Source organism: Heterocephalus glaber, unplaced genomic scaffold, assembly GCF_053883595.1.
Source record: "Heterocephalus glaber isolate CG9 unplaced genomic scaffold, H.glaber_assembly_v1.0 deba00001662, whole genome shotgun sequence".
In the NCBI taxonomy this organism is placed as follows: Eukaryota; Metazoa; Chordata; class Mammalia; order Rodentia; family Bathyergidae; genus Heterocephalus; species Heterocephalus glaber.
This window is the reverse complement of record NW_028258403.1, coordinates 16,142,873-16,170,280: the sequence shown is the minus strand read 5'-3', so window position 1 is coordinate 16,170,280 and position 27,408 is coordinate 16,142,873. Positions and strand designations below refer to the sequence as shown.

Sequence of the window (27,408 nt, the reverse complement as noted above, 5' to 3'; positions counted from 1 at the left end):
AGAAATGATTGTAAATATTTTGACACAAAGAAACAATAAATGTTTGAGGGGCCATATATATGGAACCGGCCCTTTTTTCTCACCCCTCAATTCTAGTCATCAAAACCCTGGGCCAGGGATTTAGCTCAGTGGTACTGTTGCCTGCCTCCTGAGTTTGTCCTGTTACAAAAACAAACAAACAAACCCTAATCTGCCTAGACTCTAGTTAAGATAGGTGCAGTGATACATATCTATAATCCCAGTGACTAGGGAGGCTGAGGCAGGAAAACTGAAAGTTCAAGGCCAACCTGGGAAATTTAGCAAGACCCTGTCTCAAAATTTTAAAATGTAGGTCAGTAGTACTGAGCTTCTGGGTTCAAGCCCCAATATGGGGGACGGGGCACAGGACTCCACATTAAATGCTTATTTCATAAGACATTCGTTCATATCTCCTTTAGCTAGAAATAGAAATTCCTTAAGACTATGCTTTTTTTTTTAATCCTTTGCTTGACTATCTTACCTGTAACATCCTACATATAAGAATTTGGGCATTTACAAGAGTATGAACTCCTTGACAAGGAGAGGAACTGCAGTTTGTTCATTTTTGTGTCTGCCAGAGTACCTAGTACAGTGTCCAGCACAGGAAAGAGGTCAATAATGATTTAAAGAACACTGAATATTCAAATCTGGATGTTTGTATGGCTCACAGTAAACCAAATGGTTCTCTTGAGAAGTATCACAGTATAAAGATCAACAACAGAAGGTCTTTGTTAAATATTTCTTGGACTAAGAAAGCTAGAATCTATGGCAGCTAGAGTAAAATATACATATTTAAGCTGGTAGTTTTTTCGAGAATAATATCTGATGTCATTAAGTCACTAGTAGTCCAGTCCAGAGACAACTTGATGTTATAGCTTGTCACAGCTTTGGTTAGGCTAAGGGCAAGTGATTTAAAAAGAGCATGAGCTGTATTTTATTTTTTTTTGGATACAGGGTCTCTCTATGTAGCCCAGGCTGACCTCAAACTGTTGGGGATCCTCCTGCCTCAGCCTCCCAAGTGCTGGGATTACAGGTGTGTGCTGCCCAGCTTAATCTTTAATTTACAGATTCAACAGGCTGTACAGCTGCTGGGGAAATGTCACAACTACCATAGAAGAAAGCTTAAACAAAATTTAAAACTTAACCAGATGTTGGGAAGAAAAGCAGGTATTAAACAGAATCCTGACAGGCACAGTAGCACGTGCCCTCATCCCAGCTATTCTGGAGGTTGCGCCAGGGGGATTTAAATTTGAGGCCAGCCTGGGCAATTTAGCAAGACCCTGTCTCAAAGCTGGGTATGGTGGCACACACCTGTAGTCTCAGCACACAAGGAGGCTGAGGCAGGAGGATTTCCATGAGTTTGAGGCCAGCCTGGGCTACATAGTGAGTTCAAAGCCAGCCTGAAGTTCAAAGCAAGACCTTGTCTCAAAATAAAAACTAAAAAGAATCGGGGGTGTAGTTAAGTGGTAGAGCACCCCAGTACTGGAAAATAAAAACAGAATCTTGGCTTTATGTTTACTAATTTTGTTTCTTAGGACTCTCTTCATTTCAGGAGAAAAATTCCCTACCATAGTATCTAAGGTCTCAGTAGAATTACTTAGACATCCTACTAAGCTTATATATAGTTTATTGCGCTACATGAAGTTAACCACACAGTTTCTCTCAAAATAATAAAGATTCATACATTTAAAAAGAAGCACACAAAACCTATGCATACCTAAAGAAGAATTTCTGATACTAGCAAAACTTATATGGAGAAGAAAAATAAATGTGAACTTGCACAGGTAGGAATAATTAGCAGGCAAGAACTGTAATTAAGGTAAAAAACAAAGGAAGAAAGAACATCATTAGTCTAACCCCGGGCACAATAAACTTTCCACAATCCCACACATTCTGCAACCAACAAAAAGGAGCTTGTAGTCAAGACATACACAAACAAGAACTGGATACAAACCATGTAATTTTCAAGTTGGGAAATGGGTGGGAGGACCAAGTACACAACAATCACTGGCAGGGACTATTGTAACTAAGTAATCCTTGGGAAAGTTCTATCTGAAAAGGTTAAGGTGCTGCATATTTGGTAAAATCCTGAATTCATTAGTTGGTTTTAAAACGTAGTATTTCATGCTCATTATATATTTTCTGGTATAGGTTGTAGCATTTTTCTACAGTAGAAGAAAATAAATTGAAGCATCTACATAAAGTAAAGGTTAGGGCATAGACTCTGAAGCCAGATTTCTCAAATTCATATTCCAACTCTTTCACTACTAGCTGTGCAGCTTTAGGGATGTTACTTATCCTCTATACACCTCAGTTTCTTTATCACATTAGTAAGATGGTAACTGGGAGTGATTCCTGTCTGACAGGAGACTTGCTAACTTATGAGGATTAAATAAGTTATTGTTTATAAAGTACTCTGAAAATGTATCCCACAGTAAATTCTACGTGAATGTCTGCTAAATAATATCCGTCCTTGATAGTTTTTTTTGAGGGGGGTGGTTGTGTTTTGAGACAAGGCCTTACTATGTAGTTCAGACTGCCCTTGAGCTCACTGTGGACCCCATTGCCTCAGCCTCCCCCAGTGCTGGGATTATAGGCATGCACCACCAAGCTCAGCTTGTTCTTGACAGGTTAGATGTTTGTCAGATTTAAGAAAAATTTTGATTCCTATGATTGAAGAGGTCTTCAGATGTATACAGTATGATGATACTAGGTAGAATCTAAAACATTTTTTGTTTTTGAGACAGGGTCAGGCTGGCCTTGAACTCACTATGTAGCCTAGGCTGGCCTCAAACTCACACCCAACCTCCTAGCTCGGCTTCCATAGTGCTGGGATTAGAGGCATGCGCCACCATGCCCAGTTTTTTGGGTTTTTTTTCAAGATGAGGCTTGACTTTATTTTTTTATCCTTCATTCTTTTTTCTTTTTTTTTGGTACTGGAGATTCATTCTTTTTTCTACAATTTCTAACTCTGCCTCTATAATGATAGTTAAGAGATAGGTATCTAGGAAGAAGTACAATTCTTGCTCAAGTTCCTTAACAGAGCGTGTCTCTTCCAAATATGTCAGACTTTAAGGAAATCTGAGGGGATGGTGGAACACATGACTTCCCATATTAAATACAAGACAGTAAGTGTCAAAGGGGCAGAGTTTAAAGTCTCATAAGAGTATCTAAAAAGTAGCAGAACCCTCACACAGAGATACTAGTGTGGTACCTAAAAACAGTAGTAGAGTCTTCTAATAATTTATCAGTTAAATCTCAAGTAGATGGAAAGAAAGCTACTGGTCTCATTGCTGATGACAATTTCTCCAACACAAATAATGAGAAAGTAAACGTGGAGGGTTTACACCAGGAGGCAAGCATCTGAAACCCATGGCACCGGAAGTGATGTTCTCATCTAGTGATCTGCCGCAGTTGATGCACAGGGATGATCTGCTGATACAAATTACAAAACAGATATAGGTACAATACACAGTACTAAGGGGAAGTGTCACTTTTCCCAGCATCTGGGAGAGGTTTCAGTCCCATAAATGTAGAGCAAAAATTGATACCATACAGACAATTTCGTTTCTCAGAAAGCAGAGAAAACAACAGAGAACTGCTACTCAGGACTCTAAGGACTGACGAAGAAGAAACTGTAGGTGATGTGGGTGTGACAAGAGCTTAAAGAGTATGCTTGCCAGCCTAGACTTTGCAATAGCAAAGGAATGAAATCTTTAGCACAGGAGAGCCCTAGACCCTAAGAAAGGAAACTTCAAAGCATTCCAAGATAAGGATGGGCATAATTCCAATACAGAAATTGTAATAGGAAGTATAACCCAAGAGAAATGGAAAGTAAGACTTTAAAAACAAATTAAAATTATAATGTTATTGATTGTGATGAGGAAAAAAATGGAGGAAAGTAAAAGGAAAAAGCAAATAGAGATAGATTTATAAAGGACAAATGCAAAGAGTAGCATGAACTCATTCTCCTCTCAGTAAACTTAATGCCCTGTATGAGGTAGATTTGTTTTCCCCTACCCATGTTGATCTTTCTTTCCCTTCGTAGGTCAGAACTCCTAGTTAAGTTCTAAACCTAGGATAAAGAAACCAAAGAATTGGAACCTCGGCTGGGAAAAACAATGTGTAGTCCAAATAGGGGAAGAGGTGGTCTATGCTAGGGTCTTAGCAGAGCCATAGTATTGTAGCCAGCAGAGTGAGTGGCCTGTGGGACACTAAAATTGGGCTTGCTGCCTCCCCCTGAAGATGTCACAGGATTTAAGGAACTTAGGGAATCTGGATGATATGCCAACATTTCTCAACTCCTCCCAAAAGTAATCATTATTCTTGAGTTGGTCTTATTGTATGCGCTTAAATTTTTGTCTCTTGAGTTTTGCTTTGAGGTTCTTGAACCAAATCTATAGTATTCTTCGATATATGCTGAATTTTTAGGCCATTTAAAAAAATTCTTATTGTTTGGTTTTATAGGAGTTTTTTTAGGGTGGGGTGTTTGCTTGTGTTCTTTGGCGCTATTCTTTCCAAATACAGGAGTTTGTTCTTGTTCTCCTTCTCCTTTTTTGAGACAGGGTTTCACTAAATTGAGATCTTCCTGCCTCAGCCCATGGAGTACTAGGATTGCAGGTGTGTGCCACCACAACCAGCTAGGCATAGGTTCTTAGTGAACAATGTCTCTAACTCCTCCAACTGTTTTTGGTAAACATGGTTCTTTCCCTCCATGGATGTCTCTGGTATCTGCCTTTAGTGAGGATGTCTGAGTTTGTCATACCTTGATCTCTGTTGCTCATGTGTTCATATAATAATAATAATTATTATTATTATTATTATCATCATCAGTATTGGAGATTAAACTCAGGGCCTTCACTATGATCTACATCCTCATCCCTTTTTTATTTTGAGACAGACTCTTGCTAAGTTGCCAAGTTGCCCAGGCTGGGCTTAAACTTGCAATCCTCTTGCCTCAGCCCCTTGGAATGCTGGGATTACATGCATATGCCACCATGCCCAGCTTTAGGTATCATTCTCATATAACTAATGATAAAAAGTCTTTTTATTTGTGTTTACAGAAGTGAGTGTACTGTTAGGAGAGGGCAAGTAGAGAGAGCTAGGGGTGACAGTGCATGCCTGTGATCACTACTACTTAGCAGTGATGTAGGAGGATCATTTAAGCTCACCAACTTGAGACCACCCCAGGCAACATAGTGAGATGTCAGCCTCAGCAACTTAGCAAGACTCTGTCTCAAAATAAAATTTAACAGAAGGTAAGGGCTGGGGATTTAGCTCAATGGTGCTGCTGCCTGCCTCACAAGCACAAAGTCCCGAGTTCGATCTCTGGTAACCTCCCCCCACCCAATTTAACAGAGGGCTTGGGATGTACTCAGTGGTGAAGCCCTTGCCTATGTATGATACCCTGTAATTAATCCTAGTACTGCAAAAATAAATAAATAAATAAATAAAAAATGTTCAAAGACAGGTTCAAGTTAGAAATGGTGGAGAAAAGAGTAAGTGGTTATAGCTAAGTGGATGCACATTGAGGCGATACTCTTAAGTGAAATAAATAGGACACACATGTATAAATACCGAATAGTTTCTCTGGTGTGAGAAACTGAAAGTGTAAATAAGGACTAAAAGGTATAATAGATAATGTGAAATGGCAAGAAAAGGGGCAAAGGGGAAGGAAGTGGGAGGGCTAGGGGAAAGGATAGAAGGGAATGGGATTAATATGAGAAAATGGAAAAACAGGAACAAAATCTTGGTAAATAGGGAGGAATGGAGGGGTTGAAGGGAGGGCTGGGAAAGGGTGAAAAATAAGAACCAAGAGAGACTATGTAAAGGTGCAAATTTCCAATGATGAATGTCATTATATTGTATACCTAAAATGTACCAATGATTAGAATGAATAATCAATAATGCAAAATAGGAAGAAAAGGTCTAAAGGGGTAGGGGTAGTGGGAGGAGCAGGGGAAAGGAAAGAAGGGAAAGGAAAAATGATGAGAAATGGAAAAAATGGAAATAAAGTCTTTGTAAATAGGGAAGGATGGAGGGGGTGAAGGGAGGGCTAGGAATGGGGAAAAAATAAGAACCAAGATGCATTATGTAAAGGTACAATTCCCAATGAGAAATGTAATTGTGTTGTATACCTACAATGTACCAATAAAAGAATTTAATAAAAAAAAAAAAGAAAGAAAAGAAAAAAGTGGGAAAAAGAAATACAAGACAAGTGAAGTGACTGAAAGATAGTTACTTTAGGCTGGGGATGTAGCTCAGTAGTAGAGTGCTTTCCTAACACGCACAAGGACTGGAGTTCAATCCTCAGCACTACAAACAAAACAAAAGAAAGTTACTTCAAATGATTTTTATTTTCCTAGATTTAGATGAATTTTGCTGTAAGAGACCCAGAAAACCTGCATAAATATAGTTATGCAACTACTACTGCTTCTCTCTAAAGAAGAGAGATGGGGGGAGAATGGAAGTCTGGATACAAATATGATTGTCATTTTCAAGGGGGAAGAAGATGGGCATATTGAATACTATAAGCCCAGGCTGAGAAAAAGGATATAGACACAAAAGGCCAGAAAATAATGACATGACCAAGGATATGTCACAGGCATGGCTAGTTAGGTTGTCCTAAGGGCCCCTGCTGTGAGACCCTCATGCCACGCACACAAGCAACAACATGCACAAACATATCTGTTCACCCACAGTCAGAGTAGCACCTGACCTCCACTGCTGCCACAGTCAATGTCCCTGACCACATCTGAGTCTTTAACTTCCCTTCTCCAGAGTCAAAGTCCAGAAGGGAAAGCCCAAAAGGTCAAGTATGGATGATCTTGTGCTTATTTGTTAGTTGCTGAATTAGGGCCAGGTTGAGGCAACTAAAGCACTTACTGATAACACAAAATTTAAAGAAGCACCAAAAACCTCACTATTCATATAACCAGTATTTTAATGTGATTTTTTTGTTTGTTTGGTTACCAGGAATCGAACTCAGGACCTTGCACTTGCCAGGCAGGCGCAGTGCCACTGAGCTAAATTTCAGCCCTTAATGTGATATTTTAAAAAAATCAAAATTAATGCAAACAAAATCCATGAGGAGCAAAGTAGTAAAATTTAAGTAAAGTCAAGGTCAATAACTGAACCCTGCTAAGCCATAGTAGAGCCTGAGGCAAAAGGGAAGATCAATTATATCAATCCCAGCTTTCCTTAAAGTTTTGATATTTTGTTCATCATGGATTTTTAAATATTAATAATAATTTTTTAAAAATACTGTATTAAAATATTTATCTCAATTGTTGAGCTTTGGGGGATCCCTTTATTTGTTTTGTTTTGTTTTGTTTTTTGGTACCGGGGATCGAACTCAGGTCCTTGCACTTTTGAGACAGGCAGCATAACCACTGAGCTAAATCCCTGGCCCTGGGGCATCCCTTTAAACGTTGTAGCAGAGGCAAGTGCCTCATTCTTCTCACCTAATCCTAGGCTTGCCCCGCTCCCTGGAACCACCTTTGGTTCCCTTACAGGAGGGGGCTCTAAAACAGGAAATTGGTGCAGACGCTGGGTAGCCAGCAACCTGGCAAATATCCATTTGACACTTGTGGGCATTTCACCTGTTTCCCCCTCTGCCTGTCTCTCTCCTCTCTTCTGGACTACTGGGTTTTAGTTTAGTTTTTTCGTTTGTTGTTTTTTTGTTTGTTTTTGTTTTTTGTGGCGCTAGGGATCATACCCATGGCCTCACACATGCCAGATAGATGTTATTTCTTTAACACTGGTTTAGGTATCCTTCCTGTGCTCAAACAGCATCCTATATTTAAGCTTATTAAAAGACTCATCACCAGAGTTTTGCAATTTATTTGCTTACATCCTCTCCCAGGTTACACTCTTAGATGGTACAGATTCTAGGATACTCATCCCTGCATCACTTTAATATCTAAGAGAGTGTCTGGCACCTCAATAAATATTTGCAGACTGAATGGAATGGAAGCCATGTCATAGGGGGACAATTAAAATTAAAAGTGGTTATTTTGGAAAAGAATGGACTCTGGGAAATACAATAGTTGTCCTCATCTGTGTGAATGGCTCTCATATGGGAGAAGGCTGAACTAGTTCCTCAATTTTTCTTTTTCTTTTTTTTGACACTCTCAAACCTCCTGAAGGAGATTCATTTGTTTCCATCACAACTGGCTCACAAGAGCATGACTTGGCTCCCCCTAGGGGAGACCTGGCTTTAAACAGGAAGTGGGTGTGGATGCTGGGCAGCCAGAAACTCATTAAGTCTGGGAATATTTTTTCGGGTTGTGGGTGGTACATTTGTTGGTGAGGATGTCATATCTCCTAGAATGCTGTATCAGAGTGATGGAGAAAAAGTACCTGAGAATCATGGCACCAGTCTTTCTTATCCCCTACACCTGTGCAAGAAAGATTGTAAACTTGTGAAATGTTATCCCAGGATAGGTTTTGGCTCAATATAAGGAAGATTTTTAACCTTCAGAGTTGTATAAACAGAATGTGGAGACATGTAAAATGATGAATGAGACGTGGTTGTAAACCCTGTAACTCTTTTTCAGAGGTGTTGTGAAGTGAACGTCGCACAAAAGTAGAGTGAGATGCAGGAGACAGTGGAATAGTGGGCTGAACAGTGACCTTCAAAAAAAGATACGTCTATGTCTTAATGCCAGAACCTATGAATGTGACCTTATTTGGGAAAAGGGTCTTTACGGATGTTAAGGATCTCCTAAATGAGATCATCCTGGATTATCCAAGTGGGCGCTAAATCCAATGACCTTGTGAGACAGAAGGAAAAAGGCAGACATAGAAGGAACACGTGAAGACAAAGGTGGGGGGAATTTAGCAGGTAGACTTGTAAAACCTAAATCTAACAATTTCTTTTCTAGTCATTTCTTGCCTGATGGAAAAAAAAACAAAAACCAAAAGTCCATGTGGAAAGCTACCACTTAGGAAAAATCTTCTGCGTTGTTTCCAGACACTGACAAATAGAAGTATTTTGATACAAGCAGGCATTAAGCAGGCACACAGAAATTTGCTAGTAAATTAACTAATGATGTTATGAAGTTCTCAGTACCAAGATAACTGGATTGCCATATGCTAAAGAATCAAGTGGAACTCATACTTCATATAATACACTAAAATGAACTCAAATTATAAAATAAATATAAATCATAAAATTTTTAAGGAAAACAAAGCACAAATCTTTGTCACCTTGCATTAGATAATGGTTTCTTAAGGTATCAGACCAAAAGCACAGGAACATTAAAAAAAAAAAAAAAAAAAGACAAAATAGGTATCATCCAAACTAAAAACTTCTGGGGCTGAGGCAGGAGGACCCTGAGTTTGATGTCAGCTTGAACTATATAGCAAGAACCTGTCTCTATAAATAAATAAATAAATAAAGACAGAAAAAAAGCAAGAAAAACTTTTGTGCTTTAAAAGTCACCTTCAAGAAAGTGAAAAAACAACTACAGATGGGAGAAAATTTTTGTATATCATATATCTATCTGATTAGAATTTAGTACCCAATATACATAAAAACTCTTGAAACTCATTAAAAAAGAAAATTAACCTAATTTAAAATAAGCAAAGGGGCCAGAGATTTAGCTCAGTGGTTCCGGTGCCTGCCTTGCAAGCACAAGGTCCCGAGTTCGATCCCTGGTACCAAAAATAAAATAAAATAAAATGAGCAAAGGATCTGAATAGATATTTCTCCAAAGAATATATACAAATGACTAGCATATTTTAAAAGGCTTAACATCATTAGCTATTAGAGCAATGCAAATAAAAATCAATTGAGCTACCACCTAACCCTTAGTAGAATTATTATAACACAAAAGATCACAGGTGCTGGCAAGGATATGATGAAATTGGAGCCTGACACAGTGCTGGTAGAAATATAAAATGTAGGAGCTCTTTGGAAGACAGACTCTTTTTTTGGTACCAGGGATCAAACTCGAGTCCTTTCACTTGCAAGGCAGGGGGCGGAACCACTGAGCTATATCCCCGGCTGGAAGACAAACTCTTCAAAAACAAAGAGTTACCACATGACCCAGCAGTTCTATTCCTAAGTAGATATCCAAGAGAAATAAAAACCACTTGTTTGCACAAAACCTTGCATGAAAATCTTCAGAGCAGTATTATTCATGATATGGGCCAGGGATATAGCTCAGTGGTGCTGCACTTGCCTCAAAAGTGCAAGGTCCTGAGTTTGATCCTTGGTACTGAGGGGGTTGGGGGGAACGGACCAAACCCATTAGCCTAGTATTATTCATGATAGCTAAAAAGGAGGAACAATTCAATTCCTGAATGGATAAATATACCCATATAATAAAATATTATCTGACAATAACAGAACCAAAAAGGACTGATAACATGCTACAATGTAGATGAACTTTGAAAACACTAAGTGAAAACAAACAAACAAAACAAAAACAGATACAGAACGTCATAAAATGTACTGTATGATTTCACATGTGAAATTCTTAGGTAGGCTAATCTGCAGACAGGAAGTAGATCAGTAGTTGCCTTGGGGGTAAGCATGGGAAATGGGGGGCACTGCTAATGGGTAAGGGGTTCTTTTTGCGATGATAAAAACGTTACATAACTGGATGCAGTGCTGGGTACACAACTCTGAATATACTAAAAACAACTGAAATGTATACTTTGGGCGAATTCTATTCTCAATAAAATTGTTATAAAAATAATAAAGATGATTACTATTGTAAAAAATACAACCTTTAGGCCAGGGATTTAGTTCAGTGGTTTCGCTGCCTGCTGCGCAAACGCAAGAACCCAAGTTCAATCCCCGGTACCAAAAAAACCCGAAACAAAACAAACAACCAAAAAAAAAAACAAAACAAAACAAAGAAAAAAACCAACCTTTTCTTTTGGCTAAAAGATTAAAATGATTGAATTAATGCTCATTAGAAAATAATGAATATTAATCAGTATATTTTAGAAACGTAATTTTACAAAATGTACCAAGAACTTTTTTTTTTTGGTCCCGGGGATAGAACTCGGGACCTTGCGCTTGCAAGGCAGGCGCTGGAACCACTGAGCTAAGTCCCCGGCACCTTACCAAGCACTTTAAAATGTTTATAATTGCTTCTCGGCCTTTTGGCTAAGATCAAGTATAGTAAAATATTTATAGTTTTTGACTCATAAATTTGAACACATTTATGTAATACACATACACACACACACACACATATATGATCTATATAATATAAACTAGAAACAACAGATATTGAACAATAGGAAAGTGGCTATGTAATCACTAAAAATGATGGATTCTAAAATATTTAATTCTATGGAAAAGGTCTCAACAGGCAGGAAAAGAGAGAGAAAAAAATCTATATATTTATGTATATATTTTCCAGTATTATGAAAAAAATTTAAAAATTACTGTGAAAAATGTCCATGTTTAAATATTCTACTCTTTAGAAGAGGTCACCTCTTAGTTGAGCATGTGGCACACACCTGTAATCCCAGCAGTTGGAGGCTGAGGCACAAGGATCACCATGAGTTTGAGGGCAGCCTGGTCTATATAGTGAGTTCAAGGCTGACCTGGAATACAAAAGCTAGACACTGTCTCAAACCCCATCCCCCTAGAAAAAGAGAGTTGAAATACAATGAATTGTTGAAACTGGCTATATTTAGGTAGTGAGATATGTTTATTTTGTTTTCTTCTTTGCAATTTTATTTTCGAGATTTCCTGAAATATACATATTTTTACAATTTAAAAAATTAAGAATTGGCCTATATGGCCTCATGTAAATAAAGTAAGGAGTTAGATACTATTTTTCAAAGGGTGAAAGTCTAAGGACTCAAAATTAAGCTGAAATTAGGCTGGGGATTTACCTCAGTGGTTCTGCCTGCCTTGAAAGTGCAAGGTCCTGAGTTTGATCCCTGGTACCAAAAAAAAAAAAAAAAAAAAAGCTGAAATTAAATCTTTATTTCCTTCAAAGAAAATGCTAAAAATGGAGAAATACCATAGCACCCTCTTTTGGAGGAAGTGTGCTTTTCTTCATAGGAAACCCGTGTGTATTATTACATTTTTAGAGCTGAAAGAGTCTTTAGAAATTGTGATGCCTGGCCTACTCATTTTATAAACAAGGAAACTAGGGTTCAAAAAGGAAGAGACCACCCAAGATCATCAAAGGACACAGCAACAGGGCTCGGGATAGAGCCTTACCACAGCCTTTTTTTTTTTGGTTCTTTCAATTCTTTACTCAATAAACATTTTTAACAATGAAGAAAATATTAATGTTCTCCCAACTGTCAGTAAGTATGAAGGCCTGTACTCAACAGGCATTCTAAGCACTCAACCATTTAAAAATCTTATTTTAGAAAAACATGTCCATTTTTGCCTGTTGCTTTATACAAATCAGTAAGAATTTATAAAACCTCATAACATTTGTGTTTGTCTATAGTAATCTTCTTCTTTAAAGAAGCAATAGAGTGGCAATAGAGTTGCTGTAAGTGGCCTGAAGTGATATGTGAAAGTGGTTCTCTATTAACTTGGCACAGAAAACCCCACAAAATCATACAAATCAAGATTTCTTGTTCACTTTAGGAATACCCGTGAAACTGCCTGGGTATGATGAAGGATACATGTAGAAACCAACTCACCAAGTATCTTAAAGTGTCACATTACAGAAACATTCTGCCATTACAGTGTTGTGCCCAGACCAAACTGTGGGGTTGGGCAGAGTTAGTGGCCCAAAACAGTGCTGAATTTTTACTGCACTCACTCACAGATACATAGAAATGTTAAACTTAAGAGTTTAGCTATAAGTTTTGCAGTCACTGAACATACTGCACCAGGTGAATAAAACACCCAAGGTGAGCTTCTGGGCTGATAGAGCTCATAGTCTGACTAACCTACACTGAGATGGTCTTTGCTACAGAGAAGCAAATTGTTCCTAAATCGGAAGAGGAGGTTGTACAGAAGGAAAAAACATCCCTGAAGAAACAAAAACTTATGGTATGGGAACAAATTGAGTGGAAAATAATTGTATATAAAAGGAAAAAGAAGAAGAGGAAGAAGAAGGAGAAGAAGAAGGGGAAGGGGAAGGGGAAGGATCTAGCTACTTGAGAACCTGAGGTAGGAAGATTGCAAGTTTAAGGCCAGCCTGGGCACCTCAGCAAGACTCTGTCTCAAAAATTAAAACAAAAAAACAAAATAAGAGTTGAGAATGTAGGTTAGTAGTAGAACACTTGCCTAACACGTGTGAAGCCCTGGGTTCAACTCTTAGTACTGCCAAAAAACAAAACACCCAAACAACAACAAAAACAGCAACAAGAGTAAAATCATTCCATTTAATTCTAGAAAACAAAATTTTAGTGAGAATAGATTCAATATTTGCTTAGGTTTTCTAAGAAAAACCTGCACCAAGACATTATTATGCACCAAGACATTATTATGGAGTAAAGTTCTGCAATTCCATTATTTAGGCTGGTTTATGAGTACCTATTCATTAAAAAGAAGAAATAGTACTGAATTCTTTTCCAAAAGAACAGTATTCTTTTCCAAAAATAATATAAGGCCTGTCATTTTAGCTTTTGTTATTCTTCTACTCCTAGATCTGAGCAGTATAACTTCCCTGATAGTTCTCTTTAAAAGAAACACCCTGTTCTCTTTTGAAGGACTGACAAAAATAAACAAATGGGAAAAAAAAACGAGGAAAAAAAAAAGACATTGTAGCAAGTGATGAATATGGAATAATGTATGGCTTCTTTTCATTATCATCACTATTAACAGTCTTTAAAGTGTTTTGAGCAGATATCCTGGGGATATAATATTTGTTCCTGGCTGGTAGTTATTTGTCTACTGATGAATCTGTAAAGACAAGAGTCATTCATTCTCTTGACAAATATTTTCTAAGCAACCATTATCTGCAAGGTATGATTTTAGGTGCTGGGGATATAGCAGGGAATAAAGGAGACAAGTCTCTGCTCTCACGGAACATAAGTGTTTGGGAGGTAGAAAATTGATAATAAACAAAAGCAAGTAAGTGAACAAGATGGTTGAGAAGTGCTACTAAAAATAATCTTTACAGTGTATCTTCTAAAAAGTTGTTCACCAATTCCCTTACAGCACCTAGACCAATCCTACACTTATTACTGTCCATTGTGATGCAATGGGAGGAGCATGAGGCTTACTGTGACTTGCTTTCCTAAAGAAAACTGGGGAATGGGCATTGGGGCACATGCCTGTAAGCCCAGGAATCAGGAAGCTGAAGCAAGAGGATCATGAGTTAAAGGTCAGCCTGTACTACATATGGGGAATCTGTTTCAAAAAAAAAGAGAAAGAAGAAAAAAGAAAAACTGGGAGGAACTGTTTGATACCTAAATAAATATATCTAATCTCTAAACTAGGCAATGTTTTAGGTATTTCTAGTTAGTCACAAGTGCCGATTTTCAAGATAATTGATACTTATCAGCACGGGTTGCTTCCTGTAAAATTCCCCACTGTCAGAATACTAGCTATTCTTGCCACCCTTCTGACTTCCCAGTCTAAATCTTCTCTACAGGCTGATCAAGACTCATGGCTATAAGCAAAAAGACTCATGGCTATAAACAAAAATAACCAAGATGAATTTGAAATCAGACACATTTCATATGACTTTTCTCTATCCTTTTTCTGGATAAAATACAGAAATGAAAATGAGATGAAGCATTTTCATTATGCATAATTAAATATTTTGTTAATGGAGAAAGGAAGAACATAGACTCCCCCCCACCAACCCCCCTCCCCATCCTGGTCTGGGAACTGAATCCAGGGCTTATCCAATGTGCCACACCACCTAGCCTTTTAAAAATTTTTTATTTTTAGAGAGCTTATTGATTTTGTTTTTGTTTTGGAACCGGAAATCAAACTCTGATCCTTGCGCTTGCAAGGCAGGAGGCGGAACCAATGAGCTAAATCCCTGGCCCTAAAACCTTTTTATTTTCAAACAGGATCTCCTAAGTCTCTAAATTGCCCAAGCTGGGCTCAAACTTGGGATCCTCCTGCCTCAGCATTTCTCAGTCCTGGGATTAAAGGTGTGCTCCACCTTGCTCAGCAGTTGTATGGGTTTTAATTGCCAACACAGGATATAGAACAATTTTACCATTAATCTATTTTTAATTTTTAAATTTTGTACTGGTTAATATTTTAACAATGTTACTTAACAATTTTAACATTTTAATTTTTATAATAGGAATTTAAAGATATCTCTTTCAGAGAGAGAGTACTCTAGGAAAAATAAGGGAAGACAAATTGGTGGGGTACAAACCTAGAGGATATACAAATCACAGGCCGGGGATTTAGCTCAGTGGTGCCACCACCTGCCTCGCAAGCGGAAGGTCCCCAGTTTGATCCCTGGTACCAAAAATTTAAAAAAACCCTGATATATAAGTCATAAAAAAAGTCAAGATTGTGATAGGAAATGTAATTCAACTGAGAGTATGGATGTCAAGAAATCCAAAAAAGGGAAAAAAATCCTAAGAAGTTTCTGACAAAGTAATAAACCTAAAAATGAGCTCAACATGAAAGAGTCTAATAATTGGGTTTTGCTGCAATGATTGCTACTGTACCTCTCACCCCCTATCTGCAGTCTGTTAATCTGTGGTCAACAATGGTCCAAAAATGTTAAATGAAAAATTCCAGAAAAAATGGGTAAGTTTTAAATTGTGTGCCATTCTGAGTAGCATGGTAAAATCTTCTGACTGTTGAGACAGGAGATTAGGGCATAGCAAAACTGTACAGGGAAGTAAGGCCTGATTTGTGTAATTACAAAATCCCAGGACACATGCAGTAAAGAGAACTCCAGTAGTTTTTTTTTTTGGTATCAGAGATTGAACTCTGGTCCTTGCGCTTGTGAGGTAGGTGGCGGAGCCACTGAGCTAAATCCCTGGCCCACCAGCAGGTTTTGATAGCACGGCCTGGACCCAACATCAGCCTAAGGAGTGGAGATACAAAAAGGACCATCCACACTGAGTTTTTGCTGTGTTCTCTCATAGCAGCCTGCTCCTCCTGTAGAGCATACTTATTTTCCTACCTTTACTTGGCCCAAATTTGCTCTGTAAACCCTGTTTCTTGGCATACCTTTAATAAAACTTTGCTACCATTGGCTCCTATCTTGACCAATTCTTTGCTCAAGACAGAAAGAACCTAGAAACCACCTCTAGGAGGAGACTCCAGCACCCCAAAACTTGGCAACAACTGGAGGACCAAAAGAATCATAATCCATAATAAGCAACACTCATCACAGCCATATGTAGGGCTTCTGGAGAAAAACACAGACTACAGGGAATCAACAAACATTCCACAAGTTGAAAACATACTTCAGGTCAAATATTATTATCCTTACTTCCAATTCTTTTTTTTTTTTTTTTTTTTTTTTGGTACTGAGGATCAAACTCAGGACCTTGCACTTGCAAGGCAGGCGGCTGAGCTAAATCCTCGGCCCCTTCTAATTCTTAATAAATATTAGTTGAAACAAGGAAAAGGAAAAGATGATGGGGCCATGGTGAATTAAAAAGAAAAGATGATGGGGCCATAGTAAATATATTATGGTTATACCATAAAAGCTGGACATTTCTGACAACTAGACAGATTACTTTGAATTGCAGGAAAACCAGTTTCTACACACAGAGTTACTGGCACAATTAACATATTAATCATATTCTGTCTTCTATTGTGGATATTCGCTTTTTATTGTTTCCCCTAATATAAAACTCTTTTCTTTTTTCTGATAGGGTCTTACTATGTAGCTTAGCCTGGCCTTGAACTCACCTGCCTCCACCTCCCAAGTGCTGGGATTATAGGTGTGTGCCATGGCTGAGATTACAAAAAACTCTTAACAATAGACTATGGTATTTCATCTTTGTTCTTTTTTTTTTTCAGTGCTAGGGATTGAATCCAGGGCCTCATGTATGCTAGACAAGCACTCTACCACTGGCTACATCTCCAGCCCATAAAATATCTCCATTATTTTTTTTCTTTTTTTTGTGGTACTGGAGATTGCGCTCAAGGCCTTGCCCATGGTAGGCAAGCACTCTACCACTAAGCTATATTCCCAGCCCCACTTCTGTATTTGATTCATCCTACACAGGGCCTATGACAAGGAGGATCTCAAAAAATATTTAATGAGTAAAATAATTAGAATGTTCAGATCAATGAAGCTGGGGAAAGTAGAGACAGGCTAAATAAATTTTAATATCTTTGTAGCATAGCAAATATCTCTCAAAAATACATTAAAATTAAAAAATGATTAAAATGTGACTTATTAAAGAAGTTGAACAGCATTCTTCTTAAGAGGAAACTACATTTTGCTGTACAGCTTCAGTTTGAGTGCATAAAACTCAACATTAAGTCTTGTGGTCTCACTGACCTATTTCTTTTTCAGTAGGAAAAAAATCTTTCACAAATCTCTCAACATTACTTTCCAGTAACAGGACCACATGACATGAGTATCACCTTTAACAAAGGTTTAAAGTGGAAGAAACAACTGAAAAGAAGAAAAGTAAATAAGCTGAACATTACCCACCAAATGTAAGCTATTCCTCTGAGGGAAGTTTTTGTGGTTGCCAGATTAAAGGAGACAACAGATGCCAAAGACAAAAGGTAACTACATAAGATGTACATACTACTGATTTAGAATTTAATAATAATTTAATAAATAATCTTATTTTTCAGATTTCTGTGTTACAATTGCTTAATACAATAATAGAAGGATCAGTTGTATCAGAAGAATATTTTCAGACTAACATATGGATGTTATTAAATTGGCAAAATCAAGCTAAGTTGAGTAAGGTGTAAATATATGTTAATATACAATTACTTTGCTTGTGCAGACTAATCTCAAGAAAGCACAAAGAACATTTTGGTATTTAAAATTACTTTTAATTTATTCTAAAAGAAATCCAGAAAGCAATAAAATATTGAATATCTGATACGGTTTCTCATGTAACAGGTGAACACTTGCCAAGTTCAGAAGAATGGCCAGGTTGTGGTGGCGCACACCTGTGATCCTAGCACTTGAGAGGCTGAGGCAGGAGGATTGCTGAGCTATACAATGAGTTCAAGGCCGGCCTGAACTTCTTAGTGAGACCCTGGCTCAAAAAACAAAACAAAACAAGAATTATGCTTTCAGTCAGTATTTCCCCAGCTATATTTTGAATATTACTATAGACTTCAAATACTCTGTGAAATTTTCCAAAGTTCAATGATACGTCCTCTCCTGGAAAGTATCTGCACACACTGTGACCTCCCATCCTCATACTCGAGGTTTAAGGCTAATTCCTTGACCCTTATCACTTCTACCTTCTGAGATACCCCCTGTCATTCCTCCAAATCTTTCCATTCACTTCAGACCCTGATCCTGACCATACTCCTCATCCCCTACCAGACCCTGCCCTGCTCTCTTCCCTGCTCCATAGTCTCTTTCGCTCAACTCACTCCAGCCTGGCTGCGGGCCTTCTCCCTTCACCACATCCACACTCTACTCTGTAGTCAACAATCAACTGCATACCACAAAAGCCAGCGATACTTTCTCATCTTCATTTCCACAATATTTCTGCGATATTTTACAGTATAAATTCTGTCTCCCTTTTGAAAACTCTCTTTCTTTGGCTGCCATAACAACTCTTCTAGTTTATCCCCAACCTCTATAGCTGCTCCTCTTCTACTAAGAGTTAAGTACTGAAGTTTCTTAAAGCTCAGTCCTAGAGGCCAAGGATTTAGCTCAGTGGTGCCACACCTGCCTTGCAAGCGCAAGGTCCTGCGTTCGATATCCGGTACCAAAAAAAAAAAAAAGAAAAGAAAAGAAAGCTCAGTCCTAGAATTTCCCCTTCACATTCCATACAGCTTTAATCATTACCCATATGCATTTGAGTAAAAAAAAGGGGGGCCCCAGGAATTGAACCCAAGGCCTTGTTTTCACTAGGCACGTGTTCTACCCCTGAGCTGCACCTCCAGCCCTTCATTATTTTGAGATAGGATCTCATTAAGTTGCCTAAGCTGTCTTCAAACCTGCAATCCTCCTGCCTCAGCCCCCCAAGGAGCTGAGACTACATGTGTTCACCATTGTGCCCAGCTTGCGTGAAAAAGTTCTATCTTCTGCTAGTTCCTATCTTCTGAACTATAGGTCAATATATGTACTGTCAGGTATTTGTTTTTGGACACCACGCAGACCTCCAACTCAGCACCTAGCCTCTCTCAGGACACAGCACCACACCATCAGTGCAACTCACCTGTGCCTCGGTGTTGTCCTTGCCCACTTTCTCTCATTCACATTCTCTCCACCTGGTCCATTCCCAAATTTTCATCTCCTAACATTTAAAGATCCACTGCCTGCCATCTAGCCACTCTATCCCTCTCTCAACTGTGTCGTCTTTCTGTGCCACATTCTGGGTGTACCCCAAAGGAAGAAAATAGAAGAAAATCTAGCCAGGCACCCTGGGAGGTTGAGGCAGGTGGATCACAAGTTCAAGACAAGCCTGGACAATTTAGTGAGACCCTGTCTCAAAAGAATAAAATAAAGAGGACTAGGGGAGAGATCTGCACATTTAAAACAACTGTCAGAGAATCCCAAACAATATTCAAATGCTAAAGTGGTCATTGCAATTACATAAAATAATTAGGCAGAAGTGCCAATTGCACTAGTTCAGCACAACAAGTGAAAACCAGAGACAATGCTAAACAAGTTTAATGTAAAATAACCAAAAGCTTTGAATGTATCGAGCATGGAAAAAATTCTCAAGCTCTAAAGCACTGCAAACCACAGAAAGGATAAGTTCCTTTCTTTACATTTCCACTGGGTCTCAAAATAAACCTTTGTTATTTTCCAGCTCATTATTTAAAAAAACTTAACACTATACAAATACATCATACTGAATGCTGATGTTCTATATAATTCTCCTTTCGGTGGTAGCTGGTGTTATCAGTTGGGTACCAAGCACTTTTTGATTACTTGAGACACAGTAATAGGAGAGCTGCTCTGAACAAGTTTATACCAATTCTTTCAATTTCTCCTTTCACTTGTACCTTTACCACGCTACTGTTATGAGAGCAGAAAATCAAGACACACGCTGATTCTCCAAAACCAGCAACCCATAAAAAAATTTCTGAAAAAAAAAATCATACAGTGACTAGGCAAAATTGTGACAGCAAGTGGCAGAAACAAGTATTGATTTTGAAAAAATGGAGTAAAAGTTAAAAAAATTAGTATTTCATTTAATTGCCCTCAAGTATCAAAAAAAAAGTGAGAGCATTTTTTTTCTTCAAAGAGAATTGCAAGAGCCTACCTATTTATTATAGCTTAAAAAAAAGGAATATTTTCTAAGATAAGGTTTGTCCCTCCCCTGGCCCCCTATCAGGGATGGAACTCAGGACCTTGTGCTTGCTCTTGGGAGGCCTTCGGTGGAACCACTGAGCTAAATCCCCAGCCCAAGATAAGGTATTTTGTAGTGCTAGAAGGTAAGGAAGTGCTACATAAGCAAATGAGCAAAACACATCTACAGTTAGGGCCTGTCATATAGATAAGAAGCCAACAAAAGCCAAAGCTGGAATGATTTGAGCACCAAAATAAAATAGTATTAGATTTTTTTGGGGGGGTGGGTACCGGGAACTCAGGCCTCATGCTTGCCGGTCAGGTGCTGTGCCGCTGAGCTACATTCCTGGCCCAGTAATATTAGATTATAACCCAAAGTATTAAAAACAAATATTCGTAAGTAGATACTATTATAAATGAATGATGTAATAAGTGTACAAGAGAGAAAAGACAAATTTCCTGTGTAGAATAACAATTTATGTAAATACAAATAATTTATGTAAATGTAGTTATAAGTCACTTAATGACAGGGTCTTCTGGGATGTGCATCCTTAGGTGGTTTTGTTTGTGTGCTGTGTGAACATCAGATAAAGAACACAGATAAAGAAACTTGTGACAAGGAGGTGTCATGTCTTCCGAGACCACCACTGTACCTACCATCAGTTGGTGGTTATGTGACTGATGGCTATTCCTTGCTCTCAGGGAAGTGAAGGAAGCATAATTCTCCCAGCTTTTCAAGTGGGGGCTGCAGACAATGACTTCCTTCTGAAGCATACAGTGTACCTGACTGTTTCTGAGCCAGGCGATCAGGGTTAGCATCAACAGCGATAACTCATGTTGACAGTGTATGCTTTTGATGTGTTGTGGGAGAATGGTACTTTACCCCTGCTGGCTTTCTCTCCAAAACCCACAGATGCAGTCTCATCATGAGAAAAACATGACATAATTCCCACTTGAAATGCCTGACCAATACCCTTCAAAGCTGTCAAGGTTCACCAAAACCAAGGCAAGTCTGAAAAACTGACACAGCAACATGGAGACTAGAGATATTATGGCTGAATGTAATGTAGTATACTCGTGGAACCTTGGAAGAGAAAGGGACAAAAGGAGATCTGAATAAAGTATGGACTTTAGTTGTAATGTGTCAATATTGGAGTATTAATTGTAATGAACGTACCACACTAAATTAAGATGTCAGTAATGGAAAAAATAGATTTGGGATGTATTGCAACTTTTCTATAAAATCTACATCTATTCTAAAATAAAAACCTTACTTAAAGCTGGGCGTGGTGGCACATACCTATAATCCCAGCACTTGAGAGGCTGAGGGAGGAGGATCCCCATGAGTTTGAGGCCAGCCTGGGCTACACAGTGACTTTAAGGCCAGCCTGAACTAGAAAGACCCTGTTTCAAAAAAACAAAAACAAAACGTTACTTAAAAAACTAAAACTACAAAAAGGAAAAATATATAATTTTCTTGGGTGAGGAGACTAAATATAAAAAGTCAACTTTCTGAATTAATAAAATAATGTAATACCAATAAAAAGGAGATAAAAGAACACTATATTTCTGAGTTGAATGCATGAATTTTGAGCAACAACATAAACACTATTAGGATAAAAGCCAACTCCTCCCCCCGCCCCCACTTTTTACAACTTGTTCTTACATTCTATTTTCCAACAAGCTTAAATTTCTCAATAGGCTATGTATATAATTTCTTCTTCATAAAATACATTTTAGGGCCAGGGATTTAGCTCAGTGGTGCCACTGGCTGCCTCACAAGTGCAAGGTTCTGAGTTCAATCCCCAGTACCAAAGAAAAAAATTTTTTTTTAAATACATTTTTATTTTTATTTAATTTTTATTTTTGGTACCGGGGATCAAACTCCAGACCTTGTGCTTGCTAGGCAGGCAGCAGAACCACTGAGCTAAATCCCCGGCCCCCAAAACATAACTTTTTAAAAGAATAACTTTATCTAGTGAATCTGATATACAAACCAAATCTCAGATCAGTATGGCAGTGTGGTAGAACCTGGATGAACTGCCTCGTTTAAATACTGACACTACCACTGGCAAACTCATTTAGTCTTTCTCAACGTTAGTTTCTTCCCTATAAAATGGAAATAGTAATAGCACTTTCCTTATGGAGTTTTGTAAATTATATGAAATGAACTCATGAAATATTTAGCACATAAATTAGTAGATAAAATTATTAGATTTATTTATTTACTTTTTGCAGTGCTGTGGATTGAGCCCAGGGGCTTGTACATGCTAGGCATCCATTCTACCACTGGGTTATACTCATAGCTTCTAAAATTACTCTTTTAAAAAATATATTTAAGAGGGCCGGGGATTTAGCTCAGTGGTTCCACTGCCTGCCTCGCAACCTAAGGACCTGAGTTCAATCCCCGGTACCAAAAACAAAACAAAACAAAGCAAAACAAAACAAAAAAATATATTTAAGGGCCAGGGATTTAGCTCAGTAGTTCCAGTGCCTGTTTTGAAAACCCAAGGTCCTGAGTTCGATCCCTGATATATATACGATATATATATACCAGGGATCGAACTCAGGTGTGTGTGTGTGTGTGTGTGTGTGTGTGTGTGTGTGTGTATATATATATATATATATATATATATGGCCAGGAGTGGTAGCATACATCTATACTCCCAGCACTCTGAGAGGTTAAGGCAGGAGGATCCAAAGGTTGAGTCCAGCATGGGCAGCTTAGTGACTTAGTGAGACCCTGTCTCAAAATTAAAAGAAAAAAATTAAAAAGGGCTGAAGATGTAGCTCAGTGTGAAGTCACTGAGTTCAATCCCCAGTGATGCCAATTTTTTTTTTTTAATTCAAAGTATTTTAGCTGTGTTCTGTCATTATACTGAACTTTCGGGGTCTTATCTCCATGGCCACATAATAAAGCCACAAACAGGATAAACCATGAACAGGACTAGTGGTCAAAAACACTACAGTGTGTGGGTGTGGATATGCAGGTGGCAGAGAGGACCTGGCTAATGTCTATAGATTGTCATCCTTACAGCAAGTGACTCACTGAGGCCAGGATTGAATCAGGAGCCAAATGTTAGGAAATTTTCTTCCTCTAATTACATATCAGACTGATAACCAGGTAATAGACACTGAAATAAAACTGCTAAAACAAAATACTGTACTGGAAAGTAATTAAGAATATGGTACACTTACATGTTTTACCACTATGGAACTGCTATGGCTCTGGGATTTTCACTTTCAAGTTCTTATTTTAGTCAAAGACTGATACTCTTTTTTTTTTTTAAAGACTGATACTCTTAAAACACTGTATGTATATTTTGCAGGGCTATTTTGGTTCATTTCAAGAGGAGCTGCTGTTTCCATTTATCCTCCAAGCTTAAGGTCAGAAAAAGTCCTATTATCACTTCCTAAACAGATGAGAAAAGTTTTATGAGGTCTTTCTGCTCTCCATAACATAACATGTGCAGCTCTTTCTCTGGAGAAAGATTATGACTGGAAAGTTTATAATTGCATTAATTCTGTAACTTTATATATACGTGCAATTTCTAGGTATTTATGGCCCGGATGAGACTAGGTGAGGATGAAAATACTCTGCTGGGTAAATTAAATGATCTCAGGTTGAATTTGCCAGCTTCATTTTTTATAAAAAAACATTAAACAGGGCCGGAGATTTAGCTCAGTGGTTCTGGCGCCTGCCTCTGAAGCGCAAGGTCCCGAGTTCAATCCCCGGTACCAAAAAAACAAAAAAAAACAAAAAAAAACCATTAAACAATACTGTCTCAGTCCATCTGTGCCATTATACCAAACTACCCAAGGAGTGGGTCATTTATAAAGAACGCATATGTATTTCCTCACAATCTGGAGACTGGAAAGCTCAAGATCAAGGCACCAGGAGATTTGGTCTGGCAAGAGCTTCAATCTCTATATCCAAAATGGCACCTTGCTCACTGTGTTCTGGCTTAGTGGATGGGACAAAAGGCAAAAGGAACTGAACTCACTTTCTCAATCCCTTTTAGAAGGGTGCTAATCCCATACGGGCAGTGCCCTTAAGGCCTAATCACTTCCTTAAGGTGCCACCTCTTATTACTGTTGCACTGAGAAGGTTTCAACATGAATTTGGAGGGGACCCAAACATTCAAATCATAGCAAGTACCCACAAAAATTATTTAACCAATTCAAAGGCAATTCTGATATGATTTTTTTTCTACTAGAGATTACGAAAAGGCATGAATAATGTAATTATACATTTTTTATTTTGTCTTTGTGAGACAGGGTCACACTTTGTAGTTCAGGCTGGCTTGAACTCACTATGTAGCACAGGCTGGCCTTAACTTGTGGTGATCCTCCAGCCTAAGCCTCCTCAGTGCTGGGATGACAGGTGTGCTCTACCACTTCTAGTTATAATGATATATTTTAAAGTGAGGGCTAGCACTGCTTTAGAACACTATGGAGCTGACATGAAAACTGGCTTACTTATTTCCCCAAAGGGTTAAAGGGTAGGAGTTCTGCTACCAAGCCTTCTGACCAATTTCATAGCATTAGTAGTGCAGAGTTATTGAGGCCTGTTCAGCACCTTTGGAGCCTTCTTTCATCCTCATAAATTGTTCTTTTGACTCATTTTCTGTCAATTCTTACACAATCCACTCATCTAGTTCGAACAAGAATGTTGTGAGTGATAATCAGAGTTCCCAGTGACCCTGTACCCTGAGGGCCCACAGGAACAATCCCCTTTTTTTTTTTTTTGGTATCAGGGATCGAACTCGGGTCCTTGAGCTTGCACAGCAGGCGGCATCCCTTTTTTCAATGTAGAGAATAATGATACTTTCCTTGAACAATGTGTTCCTATTTAATCTTATGATTTATGTGAATCCTACAAATTAATGAGTTTTATACTGGAAAAAGGTCCCTATTTCAAAATAAAATTTAAGGAAAAAAAAAAAAAAGGCTGGGGCGATAGCTTGGCAGTGGAGTGCCTGCGTAGCAGGAGCAATGCCCAACACAAAAACAAAACAAACAAACAAAGCTTAAATAAATTTATCCCTCACTTTGGAATCACTGGTTACTTTAGTGAATTAACAAATAAATACATGATTATTTTGGTTAGACTGTTACATTTTCACAAGTGGCCCCTACCTAAAGGAGGGTGCTTAAAAATAACGTCATGGAAGCAAGATACACACAATAATAATTCACAATCTCACCACACCCGAAATAGTTATCTCAAATATTATCTGAGGCACATTAAGACAGAGAATCAACTTACCATTAAGATTCTGTCAGAGATAATAGATGCAGGAACTTGGCAGCATGGGCTCTTTTTAAATTTTATTTTATTTTTGGTACCAAGGATTGAACTTGGGACCTTGCACTTGAAAAGCAGGCAGCGGAACCACTGAGCTAAATCCCAGGCCCAGCAGCATGTGTTCTTAACAAGGCTGTTCTAGCTGTTCTAGATAGCTGATCTTTGATTAAAGAAGTTGGGGAAGCTCTGCTTCAAACATAAGGCAAAGTGTATCTTTTTTTTTTTCAAAGTGTATCTTTCTATGTCATTTGTAAAGGAAAAAAATATGAAGCCAAATCCAATACAGAATTCTGCCTGGCTTCACTCATCATTCTGCATATGCCCTAGATCACTTCCCTAAAAACCCATCTGATAGTTGATCTTTCATCAGCTGTTCGTATATATAAAAATAATTCTGATAAAAATATATGCATGTATGAAAATACCACATTGAAACTAATATTTTCCAGGCATAGTGGAGCATGCCTATAATCCCAGCACTCAGGAGGCTGAGCCAGGTAGATCACTGTGTATGAGACCAGCTTGGACTACACAGTGAGTTCAAGGCCAGCCTGAGCTACAGAGGGAGATCCTGTCTCAAAAACCAAAAAAAAAAAAAAATTTTTGTAAAATAGACACTAATAAAAATGTAAGTATTAACAAAAAAGAATAATTCTGCATGGTACAGATTCTTCAAGCATCTTCTAACAGTCATATGACAAAAGAGAACTCCTGTGTCAAGGAAGTGTGGGTGACACAGCAGAGGGAAGTAGTCAGCCCGATGTTATTGAAGAGCAATGTGACTTCCCTGAGTAGCCTTGTCATGAACGATGAAAAGTAAGAAAAAAGCCAAGAGGCCCAGGGATTTAGCTCAGTGGTTCCACCGCCTGCCTCGCAAACACAAGGACCTGAGTTCGATCCCCGGTGCCAAAAAAACAAAAAGGAGAAAAAAGCCAAGAGCTAATCTCTGTGCTCCTCAGTGAATTCTGGATTGGCAGCCACTAGTGCCCATATGCTTACTTCCCCGGGTCACTTACATCTCCCTTGACTAGCTAGATGTAATTATTTTAAAAACTCAAGACTTAGGTTTACTTTGTACTATGTAATTTTATAAAACGCTTATCAGTCCTTCCTAAACCCTAATGAAATATTATTTATTTATCTATCTATTTATTTATTTATTTATGTTTGCAATACAGAAGTGATGCTTGTTTTGGGGAAACTGGTGCTTATACATAATATATCTTGATTTTAGATCCTTTTATCCTCCTTCACCTCTTCCTGTCCCTTCCCTTTCCCTGTGTCCAAACATCTGCCTTCTTGTTTCCTAATATCTCTCCTTTGTGAAACAGAATTTAAATGCTGCTACCAGATTATTTTAAGATATACAGCTGATTGTTTTCATTGATTTATTTTCTTTTTCCAGATTTTAATCCCATGAATCCACACTAACAATGATTCGCATGGGTGATGCATATTTCAGATTCCTTAGGAAGAAAAATGCAATTTCACTGCTTTGATATTCCATTTAGTAACTTTTAGTCTAAGGTTTTCCCCAATTAACACACTCTCCTGGGGCTAATTTGGGGGGCGGTACTAGGGATTGAAACCAGAGTCTCCTACATGTTAAATTAGCATTCTACCACTGAACTATCCCCCCACAAAAAGATTTTATTTCTTTTTAAAGTCATACTCTAGGCATCAAAATGGTAATATAACTCCTTGATGACATAACTGTTGGTTATGGAAACATAGCAACAAACATAACAAACTTCTATTTTG

At 38.2% G+C, this 27,408-nt stretch overlaps 1 protein-coding gene, 1 long non-coding RNA gene and 1 pseudogene across 7 annotated transcripts in view; 2 read left to right on the top strand and 1 right to left on the bottom strand.

Moving 5' to 3' along the window:
* The window catches only part of Prorp (protein only RNase P catalytic subunit), a 115,231-nt gene that overhangs the window by 32,663 nt on the left and 55,160 nt on the right, over window positions 1-27,408 (bottom strand). The window lies entirely within an intron of this gene.
* LOC147822360 (U2 spliceosomal RNA) lies at window positions 11,121-11,212 on the top strand (annotated as a pseudogene).
* LOC106007941 (uncharacterized) lies at window positions 14,211-21,472 on the top strand. Its single transcript, XR_001182511.3, has 3 exons — window positions 14,211-14,285; window positions 17,458-17,632; window positions 21,253-21,472. It is a non-coding gene; the product is annotated as an uncharacterized LOC106007941 (long non-coding RNA).